At 36.7% G+C, this 24,814-nt stretch overlaps 1 protein-coding gene and 1 pseudogene across 4 annotated transcripts in view; both read left to right on the forward strand.

Annotated features, from left to right (window-relative positions):
- Arhgef9 (Cdc42 guanine nucleotide exchange factor 9) overlaps positions 1-24,814 on the forward strand; it is a 354,155-nt gene that overhangs the window by 63,522 nt on the left and 265,819 nt on the right. The window lies entirely within an intron of this gene.
- On the forward strand, positions 8,895-11,590 carry LOC141419658 (RAB7A-interacting MON1-CCZ1 complex subunit 1-like; annotated as a pseudogene).

Raw genomic sequence — 24,814 nt, forward strand, 5'->3', positions numbered from 1 at the left:
GACAGCAGAAAAGAATTGTAAGAAGTGTGAAGTTAAGCTTATTAAGGAAAATAATATGGAGAAGTGGTCAGGAAAACAGAGTCTGAGAGGCTGAAGAGGCACAGCAGGACCATTTAGGTTGGCACTTATGCTTTTGTGCTCCAGTTTTACAATTTGATTTTAAGAGAGGAGAGGATGATCTCTGATTGAAGTAGGAATATGTTCCAACTGATAATACAGAGAAGTAATAGCATCTCTTAGATCTTGTGATATGTCTGAAAGAATGGCTTTCTGAATATTTAGATATTGTCTCCTAGAGCTTTTTCTCTTTCAGTAAAGAATCTTGAACTCCTGCAATGTCATCTGGTGCATCATAGCTGTCTGGACTGAAGCCAGGGAGTTGCAGCAGGCTGCCCAAGGTGTTGATTAATGAGGCTTAGAGAGGGAACCTCAGCTTCTATTATCAACAAATGTTCATAGAATGCAAGACCGCACTGGTGAAATTCCGTCTCATTCTTAGGTACTATTTCTCAAACTCCACTGTTTAAACAATGCTTGTTTAACATGTAGGTGCTTTTCTTCCAACTCCCAGAGATTCTGATTCTGGTGGTTCTGTTAGCAACACGGTGGAGTCTGTGATCAGAAGACTTCCAAGGTCCTTGTGTCCCTCATGGGAGAATCTATTGGCAAGACACGTGGGAGTAAATGGAGTTTATTAAAAGTTAGGGAAGGAAAACACAGGTGGAAGCCAGGAAGCAGAGAGAGTGTGCTTCTCTTCTTAAGAGGCTTTTAAAACTTATGCAAATCTATGGTAAGTGAGAAAACAGGTGATTCCCATCCAATAATCAATGAGTGAGGAGGGGTATGGGTGGTTCCCGGGCCAGGTGAGAGTGGTCTCTGACCCAGAGCATGGTCAATATTAAATCATACATTTTTTTTGAGTCCTGAACTTTTCCTAATTTTAGCATGCCTCAGTTCTGACTTAGATGGTCCAAATTACACTTTGATAATGTTATCTTTGAAGAAAGATACTGGCTAAATGAACGTTTTTAATGAGTGGTGTTTTTTCTCTTCTCTGGGCCTTAGTGTTCCTGTTAATACTTACCATTTTGAGATGCCCACACCAGATGTTTTCCCACAGTCTTTTTCAATTCCTTGAGCCTATAGATATGTATGTAGAAATTAGTGAGTGTCCTGTGGTGGAGAAGTCTGGGGCATGAAAGCTAAGAAAAATATGTGGACCTCACATGTGAAAGAGACTTCCCAAAAACCAAAACTGTAGACTGGTGAGCTGTGTAGAGAAGGTTGAAGGAGCTGGGATGGCATAGCTTCAAAAGAGAAAACACAAGGGATGTAGTCTTTGGCTTAAGGATACCTGATATGGGGAAGAAGGAGCAGACCTGGTCTGTTGTGACTCCACCCATGTGTAGAAGGGAATTGGGAGGAAACTAACTGTTGTTGAATATTTTGTATATGTTCCTGAAGCTACAGAATGACAAGATTAAGCTCCACAAAGGGACAAAATTTCTAGTGATGAAATGGGTAAAATGGGAAAAGGATAATGAGATAACCATCACTGCAGCAATGAGATCTTTGCTTTATGGGAATTCCACAGAGAAGATGTAAAGATTAGGTCATATAGTTGGTGATTGATCAGTGGGGGAAAGGAGAGAGCTAGACAGTAAGTTCCAGTGAAGTTGGTCTTTGGCATGCTTGCTTCATTTTTCTGTGCTCTCTCATTCTCAGATCCCTTTCTGCCTTCTTATCCTGTCAGAGGCATGCACTAAGGCTTCAGAGATCTGAGAAACTCTCTTCTCCCACCAGAGGTAATGGCATTTTGAAAACTGACCAATATAAGAGGTAATGGTGAACCTAATAAACATTTTTTCAAGCATGCAGCCTGAAGCCTCAATGAAGAGGCTATTGTTTTCACAATTCATACATGTAAGGTTATTCCTGAGGGTAGAGACACCCATATAGAGCCTGGGAAACTTATGAACTTATCTACCTGTTGGTATTATTTTGCCCCAGACTTTTTTAACCTCTCTGCCTTCAGAAAATCCTGAGAAATCAAGCCAGGCCACAAGTGACTGAGGCTTGTAATCCTAGCTACTTAGGAGGCTAAGATCAGGAGGACTGCTCTTTGAGGCTTGCCTGGGCAAAAAGTTCCTGAGGCCTCCATCTCAACTGATAGCTGGGTGCAGTGGTGCATTCCTATCATTCCAGCTATGTGGGAGGCTGAGATTGGACATATCATGCTTTGAAGCCAGTCTAGACAAAAGAAGCTTGGAAGACCCCATCTTAATGGAAAAAAAGCTGGGTGCAGTGTTGTGCTCCTGTCCTCCCATCTATGGCAGGAAACATAAATAGGAGTATCATGATCCAGGCCAGTGCGGACAAAAAGTGAGAACCTATCTCCAAAATAACCAGAGTATAAAGGGCTGAAGTTGTTATTCAAGCCATAGAATGCCTGACTAGCAAACAAAAAACTCTGAGCTCAAACACCAGTACCACCAAAAAAGAAAGGAGAGAGAGAGAGAGAAAAGAAAGGCAGAATCTGAGAAATCCTAAATAATCACAAGTTTCTGGTCTGAGGATTCCCAGCTCTAGGTTTTCTGACATGTGAAAGGATGCACAATTTTAGAGCATCATTGTTTCCCCTGGTCCCCTCCCCTTTTTCCCTTTGTGTGTGTGTGTGTGTGTGTGTGTGTGAAAGAAACAGAGAGAGAGAGAGAATGATAACAAATAGTTTGAAAATTGCATATATGTTAAAACTGTACAATTGATTTGTATTTCAAGCAAAATGATTCAATCACTGAGGTATCCAAATCTGAGAACTGTTTGATCCTTTGATTCTATATGAATCACTGCTAGAAGGAGGTGTGATCAAAAGCAGCCTCATGGAGTACTAGAAGGCAAGGTGCACTGGGAGTTGCCTTACTATCAAGGACCTCAAGTAAGTTGATTTCTTTCTCTGGTCCTCACTGCCACTGTTTGTAATATGAGTACGTTGGCTCATGAGATACAGCAAGAGTTGCTGGGCCAGCACCTGGCCACTATGGTCTTGTAAAATAATAATAATACCTTCATTAATCCTATCTGCAATCCTGAATGCTCACACTGCAGGACTGAAGGGTTTTGAGAGACAATTAGAAAAGCAGCAGAGGGTGATAATTAAGATTACAGCTCAAGCCTCAGCTGGTCTTGGATAGCAGTCTTGACTCTTTTGCTTTGGAACAATGTGGCTTTGAGCAATTAACTTAATTTCTATTTGTAAAATGAGTATCTAGTAGCAGCTGCTTCACAGGATTGTTGGGAAAATCTAGAAGACACAATATTGATAGTACTCAGTTTGTACCACAGAATAAGGCCGTATAAAAGTAGCTGTTATTATTATCACCATTATCACACTGAAACCTGTTCCCTGGGCTTTCATCTGAATCATACTTTGGACAGGAACTGTGTTGCATAAGCAGGAACAAGTTTACAGATCATAATTTTCATAGCAAGGAGAGGCTGTTTTCCTTTGTGCCCTCTAAGGAGAGTGAGACACTTACGCTGGTATCTTTTATTCCCATGGGTTTGTTCTTTCTGCTATGCTAGGTACATCTGCAAATTTGGCTTTCTTGCTATTCATGCTTTTGGCATGTCAGTGCTTCTGCTCATTTGGAGGATGTGAGTCAGGTGGTAATGAGCTGTTTTCCTTTGGCTGGGAATTTGGCTAGGGAGTAGAGGAAATCCAGGCTTGGGTGGGGCCAGGCTTTCTAGTTGGTAAGTATGAACAATAGAAAGAGAGGGCCCCAGCTGGGATGCCTGAGCAGAGAAGAAAGAAGAGAGCGCCTGTGGCTTCAGGCCTAATATCTCCTATCAGGTCTCCTCTATGAGTTCTTGGTGGGTCAGTGAATGATTGTTATGGAGAATAATGCATGCATGCATTCACTGCATACTGGAAGGCAGTGTAGTAGAATTATTAGGGGCAGGGTTCTGAAACCAGACTGCCTAGGGGAAGTCCTTGCTCTAATATTTATCATCCATGTTAGTTTGCTTCTCTCTATCTTTATTTCTTCATCTTCATAATGCACATAATAGTATGCATCTTGTAGGTATATTATCAGATGAAAAACATTGAGAATAGTACCTGGCATATAGTGACTATCCAACAAATCTTTACTACCTTGAAATCAACAAACAGTTGAATCAACAATTATGTCATCAATGGATAATTCTAAGCCATGTTAAGTATAGGACACAAACATATATAAGGTGTGGCACCTGTTCTCAAGGACTTCACATCTAGTAGCACAATGCCAAGAGCTTAGAATGATGAGGAAGAAGACCTGCATTTGAGACCTTGCTCTGCTATCTAGAACTATAGAGTAGTAGGCTGAAATGTAGATCATCTTGTCTAACACTATCCTCCCCTGCCATCTGACACATAATAACATAAAGGTGTTGATTAATGAGACTTAGAAGCCTGCTAGACAAGGACAGTCTGTTTGCATGCTTTCAGAACAAGGAACTTACTTCCTGTCTAGACTATTTCCTCATCTGTTAAAATATGATAAATAATATGGACCTCTGAGGATTGCTATGAACATCAAAAGCAAGAATGGTTGTGAGTTTGTTCAACTCTTCAGACTTTAACAGGCTATTCCATAGGATCTGGAAAAATTATTTCAAGGTAAATTTGGATTGATGGCCTTTGAAAAGGAGCAGGAGAAGGTTTTGCTTCAATTTTCTTTGGTGAATATGTGTAGGGGCGCTATGGTTTGAATCTTTTTGTAGAACTGGGAATTGAACCCATAATCTTATCCATACTAGGCAAGCATTCTACAACTGAGCTACATCCCCATAACTGTGGTTTGGATCTTGAATGTACCACAAGAGCCATGTGTTAAAGGCTTGATCCTCAGGGTGGCACTACTGAGAGGTGGTGGAACCTCTAAGAGGTGGAGCCTAGTGGGAAGTCTTTAGGTTATTAAGGGCATGCTCTTGAAGGGTATAATTATGGAAAGCTAACATAAGAAGGATGGTTGAGAACCAATAGCCAGGAGCTTGGATGAAGGGCACAAGTTTAAAACTTGTATTATGTGGCAGAAAGGGGATTCTCTCAAGAATGATAGTCTTGGCAGGTGGAAACAAGACTGTGATTCTCCCTTCCAACTCTCACAAAGATACACCTCTGCTGACTGCTAGACTATGGCACGGGGAAGTGTAGTGGCTGTAACTTGTCTATAAGGCACTAATAATGAGCTCATGTATCATGTCTGGCATACTTCTACATTTGACAACTTCTTAATTGGCACATGGATCCTACCAGAGCCCAGAGGCAAACTACTACACTGAGCCACCAAATGCCTATGGCAACCATATTGTAGACTCAGTTTGTCAATTAAGAATCATTGTCTGGTTATACTGTGCTCCTCTCCACCCCTGCCAGTAGAATGGGGGAAAGAAGTGAGAACTGAGTTGGGGGAGAAGCAGCTCTGTAGGCAACAAATCTTAAAGATGACTCCAAAGGCCCTGTATTTGGGGGATATGATCTGAAGTCCTTCCATACCACTTTCCAGACTCGCCTAATAAATATGGTTTCAGTTTTTTCCCCATTTAGTATGATGTTGGCTATAAATTTGAGGTATGTTCCTTCTATTCCTTTGTTTTATTAAAGGTTTTTTTAGTCATGAAAGGGTATTGAATTTTGTTGAAGGCTTTTTCTGCATCTGCCACTCTTGCTCAGTATAGTACTAGAATTCCTACCCAAAGCAATAAGACAGAAGAAACAAATGAAAGGGATTCACAGAGGGAAAGAAGAAGTCAAATTATTCCTATGTGCAGATGATGTGATCTTATAATAAAAGAACCTAAAACTTCACCCAAAATCCCTTAGATCTTATAAAAACTTTCAGCAAAACAGCAGGATACAAAATCAATATACAAAAATCAGTAGCTTTTCTCCACAATAACAATGAATAGACTGAATAAGAAATCAGGAAAACGATCCATTCACAATAGCATAAAAATATCTAGGAATCAAAAAAGGAAGGGAAAGACCTCTACAATAAAAACCATAAATTGCTGAAGAGAGAGACGGAAGAAGACATCAGAAGGTAGAAGGACCTCCCATGCTCATGGATTGGCAAAACCAATATTGTGAAAATGTCTATACTATCAAAACAATCTATACATTCAATTCAATCCCCATCAAAATTGCAATGACATTCTTCACAGAGATAGAAGAAATAATCCTAAAGTTTATATGGGAAGCACAAAAGACCTCGAATAGTCAAAGCAATCCTAAGCAAAAAGAGTAACACTGGAGGTATCACAATACCTGACTTCAAGCTATACAACAGAGTCATAGTAATGAAAACAGCATGATACTGGCACAAAAACAGACATGAAGATCAATGGAACAGAATGGAAAATCCAGATGTAAACTCATGTATATATAGCCACTTGATTTTTGACAAAAGAGCCCAAAACATGCATTGGAGAAAAAATAGCCTCTTCAACAAATGATGCTGGAAAACTGGATATCCAAATGTAGAAGACTGAAATTAGATACCTGTCTCTTACCTTGTATTAGTATAAATTCAAAGTGCATTGGAGATCTTTGTTTTTATTTAAAGCTTTTTTTTTCGTAGTACTGGAGTTTGAACTCAGGGCTTCATGCTTGCTAGGCAGGTGCTCTACTACTTGAGCCATTCCACCAGCCCGTTTTGTGTTAGGTATTTTTTTATTTGTTTATTCACATGTGCATACATTGTTTGAGTCATTTCTCCCCCCTGTCCCTCCCGCCCCCAGTCTCTCCCCCCAACCCCCCTCGCTTCCAGGCAGAACCTGTGCTAGGTATTTTTGAGATAGGGTCTTGGGAACTAATTGTCCAGGGCTGGTTTCAAACTGCGATCCTCCCTGATCTCTGCCTTCTGAGTAGTTAGAATTACAGGCGTGAGCCACCAGTGCCTGACTGGATCAAAGATTCTAATGTAACATCTGAAACAGTGAAGCTTCTACAGGAAAGAATAGGTAAAACACTGAACCACATAGGCATAGGCAATAACTTCCTGAATAGAACTCCCATAGCTCAGCAAATAAGAGAAAAGATTAACAAATGGGATTGCATCAAAATAAAACTTCTGCCCAGCAAAGGAAATAGCATAAAGAATGGGAGAAAATGCCAGCTATGCATCTGACAAGGGATTAATAATCAAAATTTATAAGGAGCTCAAAAACTAATCTGCCAAAAATTCAAACACCCAATGAATAAATGGGTAAGTGAAGTCAAATTATAAGAAATTAGAAGATTAAACTGTGTAAGTGAATCTTGGGAGCCCCACAGTATTAAGTATTGTACAGATTGTTTCTTCCAGACCTGTGGGTGACTGTGTGCTTGCTAAATTAAACTTGCAGTCTCTTTGCTATTAGTTCCCCAGGATCATTCTGTGCAATTTTTCCCCTTCATGCCTTGGAATTTCTCTTCTATTTCACCCTTTCAATTTTCCCAGCAAATTTCTTGCCACCCAGACTGTGAGAGAAGCATGACATACTTTCCCAATGTGTTGCCTACCCATTTTTCTTTCAAAATAAAGAATACAAACCCCACTAATATTTTAGGGGAAAATTATTCAGAAATAAAAAATATTATATATATAAATATATATTGCAAAGTAAACACTGTTTTAGATACTCCTTGCTTTTCATCTTATAGAATCATCACTAAAAAAACTCTATCATGCACTTTTGTAAATGTCACAATGTACCCCCAATACAACAATAATATGGTAATAAAAAAGTAATAGTACATAAATAAATTTAAAAAGAAGGAACACTTACTAGTTAATTTTATTAGTCCAATATTATGATAACAAACCAGAAAAAGACATCTCAAGAAAACAAACTGTAGACCAATTTCTCTTATGAACATGGATATAAGTATCCTCAATAAAGTACTAGCAAATCAAATACAGCAGCATACACAAAATGAATTATATACCAAAACCTAGTAAGATTTATCCTTGGAATGCAAAATTGGTTTACTATCAATTAAATTTATTCAGTGATACATCATATTAATAATATAAAAATTCACGTGATCCAATCAATAGATGCTCAAAAAGCATTTAGCAAAATTCAGCACACTTTCATGGTAAAAACATGTAACAGACTATGAATGTAAGTGTACTTCCTCAGCCTGAAATAGTGCATCTATGAAAAACTCATAGCTAATATCATGCTTAATAGAGAAAGATACGATGCTTTTTCCCTAAGATCAGGAACGAGACAAGGATGTACACGCTTACCACTTCTGAGGATCATTTTATCTGATGTTCTGGCTAGGGAAATTAGGCAAAAGAGTGAAATAAAATTCGTCCACATTGGATACGAAGATACAAAATTATCTTTATTCACAAATGATATGATTTTTAGTACAGAAAATCCTAAGGAGTCCTCTAAAGAATTAAGCTAATAGCCAAGTTTAGCAAGGTTTCAGGATACAAGATCAATATACAGAGGCTCCGCAACTTGGGATGGGGTTACATTCTGATAGACAAATTTAAAACTGAAAATATTGTGAATCAAAAATGGGCTTAATATACTTTACCTACTGAGCATCATAGCTTCATCTAGCTTACCTTAAACATGCTCAGAACACTTAGATTAGCCTACATCAGGGCAAAAACATCTAACATAAGGCCTATTTTATGATAAAATACTGACTATCTCATATAATTTATTAAACATCTATATCCCAAAAATGCTGGTAGCACAGTACACCATATCAACACACTACAGAGTATCTGTTGTTCGCCCTGGTTATTGTGTGTCTGGCTGGGAGCTCAGTGTTATGAAAGAATATGATACTGTATTTTGCTAGTCTGCAAAATATCAAAATTCAAAATTTGATGTACAGTTTCTACTAAGTGTATGTTGCTTTCAAGTCATCATAAAGTTGAAAAATTATGTTTGTCTAAGTTGGAGACTGTACAAAAATCAATTATATTCCTATATGTTTGTGATGAAAAATCTTAGATATGAAATTAAGAAAACAATTCCAGTTAGAATAGCATTTATAGTGCTAGTCTTTGAAAGATTAAAATACTTATGATTATATTTTTAAAAAGAAGTATAAGACTTCTATAATGAAAACTACAAAACATTGTTCAAAAAAAGAAGACTATCCCATATTCATATATAGGAAGTCTTAGCATTGTTAAAATGACTTCAAACTATACCACAGGTCCATAGTAACAAAAACATCATGGTATTGGCCCCAAAACAGACATGTAAACCAATGTAGTAGAATAGAAGACCTAGAAATAAACCATATAGCTACAGCCATCTGATTCTTGACAATGGTCCCAAAGACATACATTGGAAAAAAGACAATCTCTTTACCAAGTAGTGCTGAGAAAACTGGATACCCACATGTAGAAACTAGACTGAAACTAGATCCCTGTCTCTCACCCTGTACAAAAATCAATTCTAAATGGATCAAAGACATTCATGTAAGACCTGAAAATTTCAAACTAATAGAGGAAACATAGGGGAAACACTTTAAGATACACGCATAGGCAATGAATTTCTGAATAAGACTCCAATAGTTCAGGAAATAATAGCAAGAATTGACAAGTGGGATTACATCAAATTAACAAGCTTCTACATAGCAAAAGAAGCAGTAGAGTGAAGAGACAGCCTACAGAATGGATGAGAATCTGCCATCTATTCACTGATGGGGATTAAACAGGGAAAGAACAAATAATTCAATAAACGAATGGGTAAATGAACTGAAGTAACAGCTCTCAAAACAAGTACAAATGGCTAATAAATACATGGAAAATATGTTTAGCATCCTTGGCTATCAGGGAAATGCAAATCAAACCTACATTGAGATTCCATCTCATTCCAGTCAGAAGGACTATCATCAAGAAAACAAACAACAACAAAGCCTAATAAGGATGAGGGGCCACTGTTACACTGTTGGTGGCAATGTAAATTAGCACAGCCACTGGGCAAATTGGTATAGAAGTTCCTTAGAAAACTAAGAATAGAACTACTATATGATCCAGCTATAGCACTTCTGGGTATATACTCAAATGAATCAAAGTCAGCATACAATAGAGATGCCTTGCATACCTATGTTTTTCACTGCCCTATTCATAATAATCCAGTTGTGTAATCAGTGTAGGTGCCTGCCAAGGGATTAACAAATAAAGAAAATGTGATATATAGGGCCTGGGTGCGCCCGCCCATTATGGCCATGGTGGCTGCAGTCTCCAGCGTGGTGAGGTGGGTGTATGTGGCTCAGGCCCACATACAGCAGCTTAGCAAAGCTGTAGGTTAAGACGTCTGATCATGTTTTAATTTGGGCCTCCAGCTCTAGAAAACTTGAAACGAGAAAGAATGTTCAAATCCATCAAATCTTCCAGAACTTTATACACAGGCTCTGTTGGTTATGATATACTTTGAGGAGAATAAGCTAATAGATGAAGATTTTCCTGAGGACTCATGTTCACAGAAAGTAAAAGAGCTGATCAGTTTTCTTTCAGAACTGGAAATTTTAGTAAAAGAAAACAATATGCTTCCAAAACCTTGCTATTTGCTTGGTGATGAGCTACTGGAATGTCTCTCTTGGAGGCAAGGATCCCTGTATGTATATGTATTGTCACTCTCTGACTAAAAGAAGAGAGTGGCTTTTGAGAAAAAGTAGTTTGCTTGAAAAGTACCTTGTTGATGGAATCAATTACTTGCTACAGATACTGAATTATTAGTGTCCTATCCAGTTAAATGAAGGAGTTTCTTTCCAAGACCTAGACAACAGCTAAATTACTGAGTGCAGGAATATTTAGTGATATTCATTTGCTGGCTGTGATGTGCAGTGGAGAAATGTGTTACTGGGTATTGAAACACCGTGTAGATCAGTAGCCAGAAAATCCTGAAGTGGAGATGGGTTTTTGGAACAACCTGCAGTATGCACAAAGAACTCTTAGATTTCCAAGAAGTAGGAGAAAACTGAAAGAACAAGAGTGGAATACAACAAATGCAAAACAAATTTTAAACTTCTTTCAACATCACTGAGACAGATAGTTTATGAACTACTTGTTATTGTTAACTACTTGTTATTTTCCATGAAATGGAAAATAAGGTTTCAGAAAACAAGACATACTGCCACTGATTTTGAGAACATTGCACTACGTATAGATATCCAGTATGGTTACCCTTCTCTAAATTTTATCATCTTTCACTATATATTCTGAAACATGTGAAGAAATGATTATTTAATTTCTAAAATGGCATATATATTAATCTAAGTCAGTTTGAATTATAGATATCCTGTTGCTAGTAAGGAGGAATCCAATTTAGCTTTAAAAATTTTTTTTTCCTAATATTGTTTGTTTGTATTTGTCTTTTTGGTTTTTTGAGACAGAATCTCACTATGTAGCTTAGGCTGACCACCAGCTCACTGTGTAGCTCTGGCTGGCCTTGAACTTATGATCTTCCTGTTTCAGCCTTCCAAATGCTGGAATTACAGATGTACACCACATTGGCTGATTAGGTTATTATTTTTTGATTGTGGTGAAAGATATATGACAAAATTTCATCTACTCTGAAGATTGCCATGCTTCAAAGATTAAAGTTCACCATATTGCTTTAAATATATATACTATGGGATATAAATGTAAGCAAAATGAAAAATTATGACTAATATTCAGATTCCATTTCTAACAAGGTAAGTAACAAAAGACTCCACAAAGGAATTGTTGTGCTTAATTATTTTGCCATGCATTACTAATCATATTTTAAATTTCTGCTTTAGGCATTTAATTAATAAAAATTAAAAAATTATTTTCTTATTTTGTTTAAAATAAAATGCATGGTTTCTGAAGTAATGAAGATAGAAACCAAGTTCATTTAGTCCATCATTAGTTCAAATTCTTTCAGGGAGCATCTTTTTATACTGTATTAAAGTTTTAATATTTTTTGCTTTTAATAATGACGGTGAAATGCTAAAGGCCAAACAGCTCAATTTGATATCTTTCCTGTTGTCATCTTGGAATGATCTGCATGATGCCTTGCTAATACACTAGACTTCTGTCACAGTGAGTTTGTCACATTCCAGTAATACTCCCATGGCTACACCTTGAAAATCTACCATCCTGAGTTTCTGTTTCTGAAATTTTAAAAATTTCAGTATCTGATGATGACTCTCATCTTACCATCTTTTTTACTTCCTTGTTTTTGTTGTCTCCTTTCATTCTATAGTTCGGAGCATCTTTACAGCCTTCTTTTTTTGACTGCTGCCCTTACTCCTCAAATGTTAGCCCCTCTCAGGTTTTCTTGCTTCTTTGTCCACTATCAGCTTCATGGAGCACCATATGAACTACTGTCACTCATTCCTGTTTCTTTATTGTCTTTTGGCCTACTCTTTCTGCATGCTCTCCATGTTGAATTAATTCTGTTATTCATTTTTTAAATAATGCTGAGCTCTGTGGGAAGGGCATACAACCCTTCAAAGTGGAATCACTACAAGTATCTCACTTGACTTTAGAGGAACCCTCACTGAAAGCCTCTTGTTTGTTACTGTGGCTGAACCAAACTTTATTGCTTTTCTCAGGCCCTGTGCCCTTCCCTCATATAGAAAATAAGACTATAAGGATGTTAACTAATATTTATTAATTTCCCCTGTTTTAGAGGTGCTGCTTCCTGATGAAGGCTAATCTATTCTACAGAATTCATTTATGCTATTTCCCTCATTTCCCTATAGATTCTCATTTTCTGCCTACCTTTTTGGTATCGATCATCACTAGAATCTAGAATTCTATTCTTCACTTTTTTCCTTTTTTTTTTTTTTTGTTGTTGTTGTTTTGCGATACTGGGGCTTGAACTCATCTTGAGCTACTCTACCAGCCCCTTTTTTGTGAAGTGATTTTTCAAGATAGGGTCTCAGAAACTATTTGCCTGGGTGGGTTTCAAACTGCGAGCCTCCTGATCTCTGCCTTCTGAGTAGCTAGGATTACAAGTGTGAGCCACCAGCGCCCAGCTTCCTTTGCTTTTTTTCTAAATGCTCTTGTCATATGATGTCATTCATAACCATTGCTTTTATCACCTATAATATCGCTGACTCCCAAACCAGTAACTTAAATCTCAGCCTTCCTCTTGTTCTCTAAATCTTATTTCTAACTGCCTATTAAAAGTCTTCACTAAGACAAATATCCCAGAGAAATTTTAAATTTAGTATGTCCAAATAACAAATCATTATCTTTTATGCAAAAACTTTTCTGCTTTGATTTCTCATTTTTGGATCTTCCACAGAGCAAAGAAACACAGAATTCCTACCTTTCCAGCCTCATTTCTACACATGTACTGTGTGCTTGTGTTCCGGACCTTGTCCCTCAAACATTGAAACCCCAGGCTCCTTTTTGATAAGCATAAAGTTTCTGATTGAGTCTTGGGTGCGAGGGGAAACTCCCTATCTCTGTCCAGCCCTCCTGGCTTATCCTTATACAGCCATGAGGATTTTTGTGTAAATTAGCATTTTAGCAGGTTTTATTATGAAAATACCTTTGCTTTTTAAGTGTAAATATTTAAATAGCTGTAATACAGTTTTTAGAAGCACAGATTATCCCTTCTTTTGGAGCTCGTGATTAAATAATCACAGTACTTCCAGTTTCTTCCTCAAGTGTGCTTATGTTTTTCAAACTCAGTACCTTTTGTAGGTATCATTACTTCTGCACCCTGTTTTGTGCCAAGTAAATGCCTACTTACCTTTTAGGATACAGCTTCAGTGATCCTGTGTCCAAAGGCTTTTTTAGCTCTTTCCAGTCAAAATTGGATGCTTCTTTGTTGTCTTCCCATACTCTTCCCCCTCACATTATCACACTAATCACATGGCTTTGTAATTATTTTCCTTAATAAAGGTAGTACATAATGCATGGTAGTCCCTTACTAATGTTTTTTGAATTAATGAGGCATGATTCTAAATGCCAAACTGCACAAAGGGTTGCTGCTATTGGATTCCAAACTGCCATGCCCTGTACATAGCAGTGATTAACAAGGAAAATAGGGATATATACAGTCCTCACAGGAGTAAAGTGTTAGTTTACTCTTGTTAACCTGAGAAGACAAGAGGACTTTCTCTTCAGAGCTGGGGACTGCCTTATAGCCCTTATGAGCTCACTAGTTGGTACAATTATGAGGGTGCTTTTTGTATAACTTTCCATCCCCCCAACAACTGGAGAAGTTACAATGCCTTTTACTCCAGTGTGTTATAAATGAGCTACACATTTTTGTATGCATTAAAACCTGCTAAGTAAATTTTCTTTAATTTAGAATAAAATAACTTCAAAATACCAAATACTCCACATAAGTTCTATAATTGATCCATTCATCAATTACTGTGTGCTTACTACATGCATATTTTATCCTACACACTGATAATAAAGCTTTGTAAGTTCTCCTCTTATGGAGCTTGTATTCTAGTGGGAGAAAAATGTGTTGTGTGTCAAGTGATGACTAAGAAGATAATGTAAGGTATAAATAAGGGGCTAATGTCACTTGGGATGGATGCTATTTTATTTAGAGTGGTTGAGAAGTGCCTGTCTACTGCTTAGTGTTTATTTCTTCAAATTCTACCCTGTTAGTTAAATACTTTGTGTATTTAGTACATTCATAAAGTTTTTCTTATGGAAATTCTGATAGTGAATTTAAGAAATGAACCACTGTTTAACACCTCTTTTTTGTTACATCTAAAGGGTTTCTCTTCAGTGTGGGATTTTCTAATGTGTGAGTGTTATCTAAAGGCATTGTTGCTTTTTTTCATTTTCGATTGTGTGTTTCATTTTAGATTGTCTTCCTTTTCTCTCAACCTTTTCTACCTCCAATAAGGGGTACCCCATGTGCCACAGAATCTGCTACAAGATTATGCAGTTTTCTAGTATCTGTATTTTTTTTAGCACAATAAGAGGTGTCATGTTATGGAAGTATTACATTAAAATACATTTCATATAGCTATAATTAAGTATGCATTATATATTTATGCCCGAGTTTAGTAGTTTTTTTGTTTCTTTTACTTCTGGTGAAAATCATTTTCTCTTCAGTTTGAATTCTCTGGTTACTAAAATTAAACTCTTTAAGGGATTTTTCACATTGTTTAAATTTATATGATTCTTTACCCAGTATGAATTTTACTAGGCTTTAAGACTTAATTAAGGGCCAGTCTGTTTTCCTACCTTTATAGAGTTTCTTACTGCTGTGATTTAGTTAATGCTGATTAAAGTGCAGATCATAACTTTTCTTTATTCCTTTGCATACAGTAGAGTGAGATGAAAATCATGACTAAAACCCCACCATAAAATTGCATTCCTGCCTTTACAATCCTGCTGTGAATTCTGTGATGTTCATTAGAATATGAGCTGTGTCTAAAGGCATTCTCAGGTTCATTTTAATGGCATTTTTCAAAACCCACAGCTGTTGATATGCTTTAGATTGTTCGTCTCTGTTCTCTTGTCACCTTCCAAGGCTCCTTTCCTAGCTCCAATAGGGTACCCATGTGCCACAAAATCCAGGATTCTGTGATTCTTCCTGTATTCTTTTTAAACACAATATGAGATATCATATTAGAGAAGTATTACATAAAGAAAAGTCACAGTTAAAGTATACATTATGTATTTGTGCTGGTGTTTAGAAGTTTTTTTGTTTTGTTTTTCCTACTTGTAGTAAAAATTTCCAAGTCAAGCAATGCAAGTCAACTCCCTGTATAGCTATCCTTATCTCAACTAGCAAAAACCATTGGTCCTTCCTATTATAGCTTATACTCTCTCTTCAACAAAATCAGAGATAAGGGCAAAATAGTTTCTGCCTGGTATCAAGGGGGTAGCGGGGGAAGAGGAAGGAAGTGAGGGGGGGCAGGGAGGGGGCGGGGGGAAGGGGGGAGAAATGACCCAAACATTGTATGCACATATGAATAAAAGAAAAAAAATTTCCAAGTCAAACGTTTTATAGCATATACTTTTTTAAAAAACAAAGTCATACCCCCCCCCAAAAAATAGGAAATGTGATATATATACACAATGGATAGATATTTATCCAGTCATAAAGAAGAATGAAATCATGTTGTTTTAGGAAAATGTATGGAACTAGTACAATAAACCAATCTTATAAAAGCAAGTATCACATTTTCTCTCAAATGTGGAATTTAGGGGAGAAGAAGACATGAAAGTAAAAAATGAGACTATTAGCATTGTAGAATGGGAGCATGGGGAATAAGAGGATAATAGAAGTGGCACATATGATCAAAGTTCACCATGTGTATGTATGAAGATATCATAGTGAAAACCATTACTTTGTACAAGTAATATATGCTAATACAAAAGAAAGAAGAAAAAAGTCTTTGGAGAGATCCTGTCTTAGCTGTGTATCATCCTTACATGATAAGATAAAAGGACAAACAGTCTTAATGAGTTCTAGATGAAAAAATTTAGACACCAAGAGGGTGTCCTTTCCTTTGTAGGAGATCCTCTCACTGGACCACCTCACTGCCTTTCCAAGTCTTCCATGTGTTTATCTTCCTTCACTCCCAATGCAGTTTAAGATAATTCATTGATCCTTGGTTAAAATTTCCTATAAAAGTTTGTTTTGTTCCACTAAGCTGAAGTGCTGAGCCCGTCTTCTCTTGTCATTTCCTGGATTCCACCACTAGTTTCATCTTTTGTTCCTCCTGTCTATCTGTCAGCATCTGCCAATAGTAGACTTATCTTTAATGGTTTCCTTCCTCTACATGTTTCCATGGAAACCAGACAAAAAATAACTTGAATGGTGATATGATGAGTATGCTTACTTAATCCCACTCCCCAAATTCTGTTAAGGTCTAGTTGGAGCACTAGTTGCTGGTACAGAGGTTTAGATTTGATTGAAATCAAATGGATATCTCTCATAATTTTAATAACTAAGCTAAATAGTTTTGCTTAATATTTTATCCCGAAAAGAGAAAAGTTTGTTCCTTGATATTCACATAATGCATATAGATTATTCATAACCCAACCCTAGAGATTGGTTTCAGTGTAATATGTGGAAGACATCTAAAAGCAGTGATTTATTTTGAAACTAATTCAGACAGTCAGAAGATTAGTAATTTTATTGCAAAAGTGATTTAAAGCAGGTACTTGTGAAGTCACCAGGGCTAAAATAGATTCAGCCATGAATTTGGGGGGAATTAAGCTAACATACCAGGTTTTTTTTGGGGGGGGTTGGTGGTATAGGGCCTCATACTTGCTAGGCAGGCACTCTACCACTTGAGCCACTCCTCCAGCTCTAACATACCTGTTTTTAAAGGAAACTAGACATTGGAGGTTAAATCTTTTTTGATGTATAAAACTCATAAAAAGTTATTTATTATTTCTGAAATAATTTAGTGAAATAAGGAATTCCATAAAGAAGAGTTGCCCAGATAGTGAACGTAAATCCAATTCAACACTGAAACTTTAACTTCAACATTTAACTCTTGCTTACATATCTAAATATGCATTGCACATTTCCCTGACTTCTCAAGTGAAAGACATTAGACTTAAATTAGCTCTTAATTTCTCTTTCTCTTTTTTAGTTAGTATATATTAATTGTTCAAAGGCATTTCATTATGATATTATACATGAATATAATGTACTTTGATCAAATTCATCCCCTGTAGTACTTTCTTATTCCCCTCTCCTTTTTAAAGAATTTTGATTATTTTCATTATTCTATTTTCATGCATATATGAAGTATATAATATTCACTCCCTTCCACCATCTCCTTTTTCACCCTCCCTCCCACTTTCCCATCACCAATCAGTTTCCCTGTTTTACACTTTGATTTTTAGACATAGATTCCACATATGAGAAAGAACTTGTGGTATTTGTCTTGCTCAGTCTGTTAAATTAGCCCTTTCTTGATGACCCTGGATGGATATGTTATGCTACTTAATCTTTGGGTCTTACTTTCCCAATCTATTAAATGAGGGATTAGACTAGTCAAGGTTTAATTCTGCCATTCTATTATTGTTTTCTAGACCACTATTGGATTTCAAGTAGAAAGGGACTGATTATGTAGCTACTTGTACCATAGATGGCAGATGGTAGGAGAGGAAAACTGAAAAAGTCCTGTATTTAGCAAGACTGTAAAACAGGCAAAATAATTAAGAATTATAAGCCAGAGACTGTACCTAGAGCCTTTAAACCTTAGTTCCTTTCTGGGAATAGATTAGTTGAGATCTTTGATCATGTCTCCAATGGTCCCCCATTTGGTCAGTGTTTTAAGCCATTCTTCAGGCTTTGTCAGGCTCTGTGTTTTCAGGGCCTGAGACTCCAGTTGCCTCTTCTCCTCAAGGTCAAATTGTCAGGTGCATCAGGGAAGCACCCGAGTGAATGCAAATCAGAGTAGCTGTTGGGATTTCTGGAAATAATTCAAGTTTTCAAACGATTTGGGTGACTTTATGAAAGGTAGATCAATATCTGTACCATTTGTTATATCATGATATCATGGTATCTATTGAATGTAAGGGGCCTTTTGTATGTTATTATCTTGTCTCCTCATACTAAACCAATTAGAGTTTCATAATTCTTTCCATTTTACAGATGTAGAAACTGACATTTGAAGAAGGGATGTAGTATGGCTTAAGTCAATGAAGAAGTGACAGGGCTAGTTTAAAAGACTTGAGCCTGTACTTGAAGTGAAAATCTTGAAGACTTCAGGTAATATCCAGAAAAGTAATGATGGTCAGGTAACCTGTTATTACTGACCTCTGGAATGTGAGAGCAAAGGCCAGTGATCTGAGTTAGGTGGAAAGATTAAAGGTGAGTTCCATAGAAGAAATCCATTATTACTTTTGTCTCAAAGAGCCATTAAATCATCAGTTGCTTGTGGCTCAGTCAATTACCCTATTTGTCTTTCTACAGGGGCAAAAAGTTTAGAGGGAATGCCATCCTATAGTAGAACTACCCCAGAAACAATTCTCTTTCTCTTATATCCTCTGTCTGTATTTTGGGGATTTGGGATGGGCACCTGAACTACTAGATGGCTTTCTAGGTTTCTTCTAGGCCTGAATTTCCATGTAAAAGATGATGAGATATTCATGCCTCCCACCAGGTAACAAGCAGATTATTAGTCCCAACATGTGCTAGCTATGTGACCTTTGGCAAGTTCATTAGTCTCCCTGTATCTTAGCTTTCTCAGTTGCAAAGTGGAGATAATAGTACCAAACTTATTGTGTGGTTGTGAACATTCAACTAGTTAATATTTAAGAAAGTGCATACAACAGTGCCTTTCATATAGCAAGCATTCAACATGTGGTAGCTGCTGATAAAAAGAAAAACAGTTCTAGGAATTGCTAATTGAGTGCTACAATGGGCCACACAATTTATTTTTAAAGGGACAGTGTGGGTGGTAGTTGAAGAAAACAGGCTTTCAGTAGTAGAGTGCTTGCCTAGCATGAGCAAGGCCTTAGGTTCGATCCCCAGCACCACAAAAACAAACAACAGATAAACACATAGGCTGTTCTGTCAAACAGATTTGGTTCTAATTCTGGCTCTAAGGACCTCACTCTGAGCCTTCTTTTCTGCATCTAAAATAGGAATCATAACTTCTTAGCTATGTGATGAGAATTAGGGAGATGATATATGTAAAGAAACTGCTTATCTTAATGCTTGGTTCAGAGTAAGTGCTAAAGGCACATGAGTCATTATTATTCTTATTATACTTATAATATCATGCACATCTCATTTAACATTCATAGCAACTATATGCCACAGAAAGCTAATTACAAGACTGCTGATATTTAGAACTGTGTTCAGATTCCAGTAAGCCTGAGAATGAGTGTCTGTTAACCAAAACAGTTCTTGAATCCTGTAGTAGCACATTGGTAGGAATTACCAGTGGAATGTCTTTCATTTTCCGACATAAAGCTCCTAATGAAGGAGTGAGGTGTAGAACAGTGGGCATTGGACATGGTATTAGATGCCTAGTGTTTTTGCCTAGCTCTGGTACTCACTGCCTGTGGGACCAGGAGCCTTTAACTAGGCTAATGAAAAATGTTTCATTGCAAAATCCTTATGAATGTGTAAAGTACTTATGAATGATACAAATCAGTTCACTTTCCTGAGTCCCTGTTTGTGCCTATCTGTAAAAGAGAACCATATAAAAATATTTAGTACACTGTAGAGAACTATACATATAAAATATTCCTTATAGCAGGGGTTGGCAACATTTTAAAAATAACCAGACAGTAAATGTATGAGGCTTTTGAGGGCCATGCATTTACTACTACAACATTTTAAGTCAATTTGCTTTTGTAGCACAAAAATAAGTGCAGAAAATAAGTAAACAAATGAGTGTGACTATATTCCAAAGAAACTTTATTTATGAAAACAGGTAGCAAGCCTTGGTTTGCCAGCCTCTGATTCAGATCTTCATAATAATGCTCAATAGATCACTACCTGTATGCTGGTCACCTGGTAAGTACTGAGAATAGCAGATAAACAAGATCATCTCTGGTTACCCTGCTGTACCATGAGGAATTCAATTGCATGGTTTCCAAGGTGCTATCCAGCTCTATAACTGTAATTGGCACAAAAATGCATAATGTTTCCTGGCATGCTTTTTTTGGTGGGGAGGGTAATCTTTTTAAATTTATTATTAGCATATAATAGCTGTATAGGGGATAAATTTTGATATTTACATATATGTTTACAATATCTTAGACTTACCTACTCCATCATTTTCTTTCATCCCTCCTCTCCTCCTTCTTAGAACAATTTCAACAGATTTCATTATTGTATTTTCATATATAATAAAAAATACATCTACCATATTTATCCTCATTGACTCTGTCCTTAAGCTCTCCCCTCCCACTGATACCAATCTCTGGGAAAAGAACTGTTTTGCTTTCCTGTCCTTCATTTTTTTAAAGTGTATATTGATAATCCAAGGGATTTTCACTTTGACCTATCAGACATGTATATATTGTGCTTTAATCAGATTAACCCCCATTACTTATTCTTTCTCTATCACCATGCTCCCCTATTATTCAACAGCTTACAGTGCAGTATATTACATTATATTCATATATAGATGGGATGTTTCAATATTTTTCACTCTCTAACATTCTCTTTCCCCCTCCCACCTCCCACAGTCTCCTGAGACAGACACTCTAATACAATCTGGTTCTCTGTCTCACTACATACATATACCTATATATATATATAAATGTATATATATAATTGTGTTTATATATACATTTAACTTATAAGTCTAGCTTCCACATATGAAGGAAAACATGCAACCTTTGACCTTTTGACTAGCATACTTTTAAATTTTAAATTTGTAATTGACAAAAATGTATATATTTATGAGCCAACATGATATTTTGATGCACATATACATTATGGAATGACTAAAAGAAGCTAATGTACACATCCATTGCTGCCTCACATATTTACCATTTTGTGGTGAGAATACTTAAAATCTATTCTCAGTAATTTCAAGTATACCATACATTATTATAAACTATAATCAGCATGTTTCACAATTGATCTCATATTTGTTATCCTCCAGGTTCATTCATGTTGTCATAGATGATGAGAATTCTTTCTTTTTAATAGATGAATAGTGATGCATTGTATATTGTGTATATATACATATATATTATATATGTATATATATATATATCACATTTTCTTTACCATTCATCCCTTGAACACTTAGGATGATTCCATATCTTAGTTATGGTAACTAATGCTTCAGTGAACATGGGAGTACAGTCATCTCTTCCACATAGTAATTTTATTTTATTTGGATATATACCCAGAAGTGGGATTCTTGGATCATATTTAATTTTTTGTTTTCCCTAATGGCTCAAATAATTTATATTCCCATCAATAGTGTGCAAAGGTTCCCTTTTCCCACATTCTTACCAACACTTGTCACTTATCTTTTTGATAATAGCTATACTAAGAGGTATGAGATGGTATTTAATTGTTATTTTAATTGATACTTCTATGATTAGTAATGAGCATTTTTTCATGTTTTTTAACCATTTGTATGTCTTCTTTTGAGAAATGTCTATTCATGTCTTTTGTCCATTTTTTAAAAATTGGGTTATGTTCTTATTGAGTTGCCTGTGTTCCTTCCATATATCTGTATATGTGTATACACACACACACACACACACACACACACACACGTATACACATTAACCCCTTATTAGATATATGATTTACAAGTATTTTCTCCCATTTCATAGGTTGTCTTTTCACTCTATGATTTCCTGTGCTGTGCAGATCAGTTTCATCTACTGCCATTTATCTATTTTTGCTTTTATTGCCTCTGCTTTGGGGTTCAAATTTCAGTTTTTTTGCCAAAATAAAAGTCATGATGTTTTTCCTATATGCTTCCTCTAGTAGCATTACAGTTTCGGGTCTTACTTTTATATAGTTTCAGGTCTTATTTAAGTCTTTGATCAATTTTGAGGTGGTTTTTTTTTTTTGTATACAGGATGAGATAGGGTCTATTTTCATTTTTCTGTGTGTAATTATCTAGTTTTCCCAGCAGTATTTATTGAAGAGAACATTTTGTCTCCATCATGTGTTCTTGTCAGCTTTGCTGAAAATTCATTAACTGTAAATGTATATATTTATTTCTGGATTCTCTATTCTGTCTGATTGGTCTGTGTGTCTATCTTTGTGCTAGTACCATACTGCTTTGATTACTATAGCTATATAGTACATTTTGAGATCAGGTAATGTGATGCCTCCAGCTTTGTTCTTTTGTTTAAGTTTGCTTTGACTATTTGGGGTCTTACATGGTTTCATATACATTTTAGGACTCTTTTTTTCTATTTCTGTGAAAAAATGTCATTGGAATTTTGATAGGGATTGCATTGAATCTATAGATTATTTTAGGTAGTGCTATGGTTGGTTGGAATATGGTTTGTCCTGTCAAAAATTCTTGTTGAAACTGGGTGTGGTGGCCCACGTTTATAATCCCATGTACTTTAGAGGTTCTAGGATAGCCTGAGTAAATTTAGGGAAAGCCTGTCTCAAAAAATATATAAACAAAAGGGCTAGCAAGTATGAGCCCCTGGATTCAATTACCAGTAGCACACACAGAGAGAGAGAGAGAGAGAGAGAGAGAGCACGCTCATGTTGAAATTTGATTGACATTGTGGCTGTGTTGGGGAAGTGGGGCATTAGGTTGTTAGGAAAGATTAATGCTTTTCTTTCAATAGTGCATTGTTATAAAGCAGGGCCACCCTTCATAGTTTGTCTCTTTACCTGCCTGCTTTCCCTTCTGCTTTTTCTGTCATGCAGCACAAGGTCCTCACAAAGCTGAGCAGATGCCAGCACCATGCTCTTGGACTTGCCAGCTTTTAAAACTATCAGCCAAATTAAATCACTATTCCTTTTTAATTACTCAGTCTCAAGTATTCTTTTGTAGCAACAGAAAACAGACTAAAATAGGTAATATGGACATTTTAACAATATTGTTTCTTCTAATACATGAACTTGGGATATTATTTCATTTATTTTTGTCTGTTCAATATCTTCATCAATATATCAATATATTATGATATAGGTAGAAAACTGGAGAAAGTGAGAGTCCTGAATTCATTTGCCTTACTTGTGAAGGCTTTTTCATAGGAGTGTTATCAGGTACCATCCACCATCCTGTTCACCTCACCCAATCCCTGCTACCACTATAGGTCCTTGGTACCAAGAATGTGTCCAGATGTATTTTAGGAAGTTTGTTCTGTTCTGGTATACCAAAGGAAGCCTTAAGGCAGGAAAACAGGTAAACTTGTATATCGGTCATCTCTGTACAAAGCTCTGTTCTAAAAAGGAAGTATAGTATAATGGCTAAGGGCATGGCCACTGGGACCATACTTCTGCATTCAAATCTCAACTCTTAGGTAGTGGCTATGGAAAGCATAGGTGAAATTTTTGTTTAGGTTTTCTGTGTCTCAGTTGAATCATCTTTAAATGGGAACAATAATAGTATCTAACTTATAGGATCAATATGAGAAGTAAATGGATAAAGAACTTGGTGAATGTCTGACATTTATAAATGCTAAAGTGTTATCCCCAGAGTGGGTAAGACAGCCCACTTTGAAGAAATAGTATTCATAGATGAGGGTGGTAGGATGTTACACAGGTAAGGGCCCTTCCTGGCCTGGGAGGCAGGATGACTAATGCTTCTGTTCTTGGACTGCCACTGGCTTCCTGTGTGACAATGGTCAAGTCTCTGCCCCCTTTTGGTCCCATTTTCCCAAACTACATCATCTTTAAGGTCTCTTCCAACTTGAACATTTTCTGAATCAGATTCTATGCAGGCTATTTACATAAGTAAGGAAGGAAACAAAGTAAAGGTATAGCCCTACTGCTGTCTTGGTTTTGTGGCTTAGGAAAAACAAGTGTTTTCTCTGGATTTTCCATGCCTCTCTAAAAAATAAAAGGATTGATGTGGCAGATATTTGTCTTTGAAAAAATATCAGTTAATGAAGTTAACTGAATGAAGACTAGAGGAAAGAAGGAAATTTAGACCCCCTGAGCTTAGTGAGATAGCCCCTGAAAAAGTCAACAAGGAACTGTGTAGGGTTCTTGATTTGAGGTCCTTGCTTTCCCTTCTTTGCCTCTCTCCTATTAGTAAACTTTCTCAAGCTGTGCAGGGCAAAAGGGCAAAGAATACCAACTGGATAGAGAGAGTCTGTCATAAGCAAGCTGTCATTTTTAGTCCCAGCTGTTCTGGGGCCCTAATCACCTCTGTATGCTTCTCTTCAACACTCATGCCCCTTCAGTCCAGTGTTCCGTCCCG

This window comes from Castor canadensis, chromosome X (assembly GCF_047511655.1).
Source record: "Castor canadensis chromosome X, mCasCan1.hap1v2, whole genome shotgun sequence".
Lineage (NCBI taxonomy): Eukaryota > Metazoa > Chordata > Mammalia > Rodentia > Castoridae > Castor > Castor canadensis.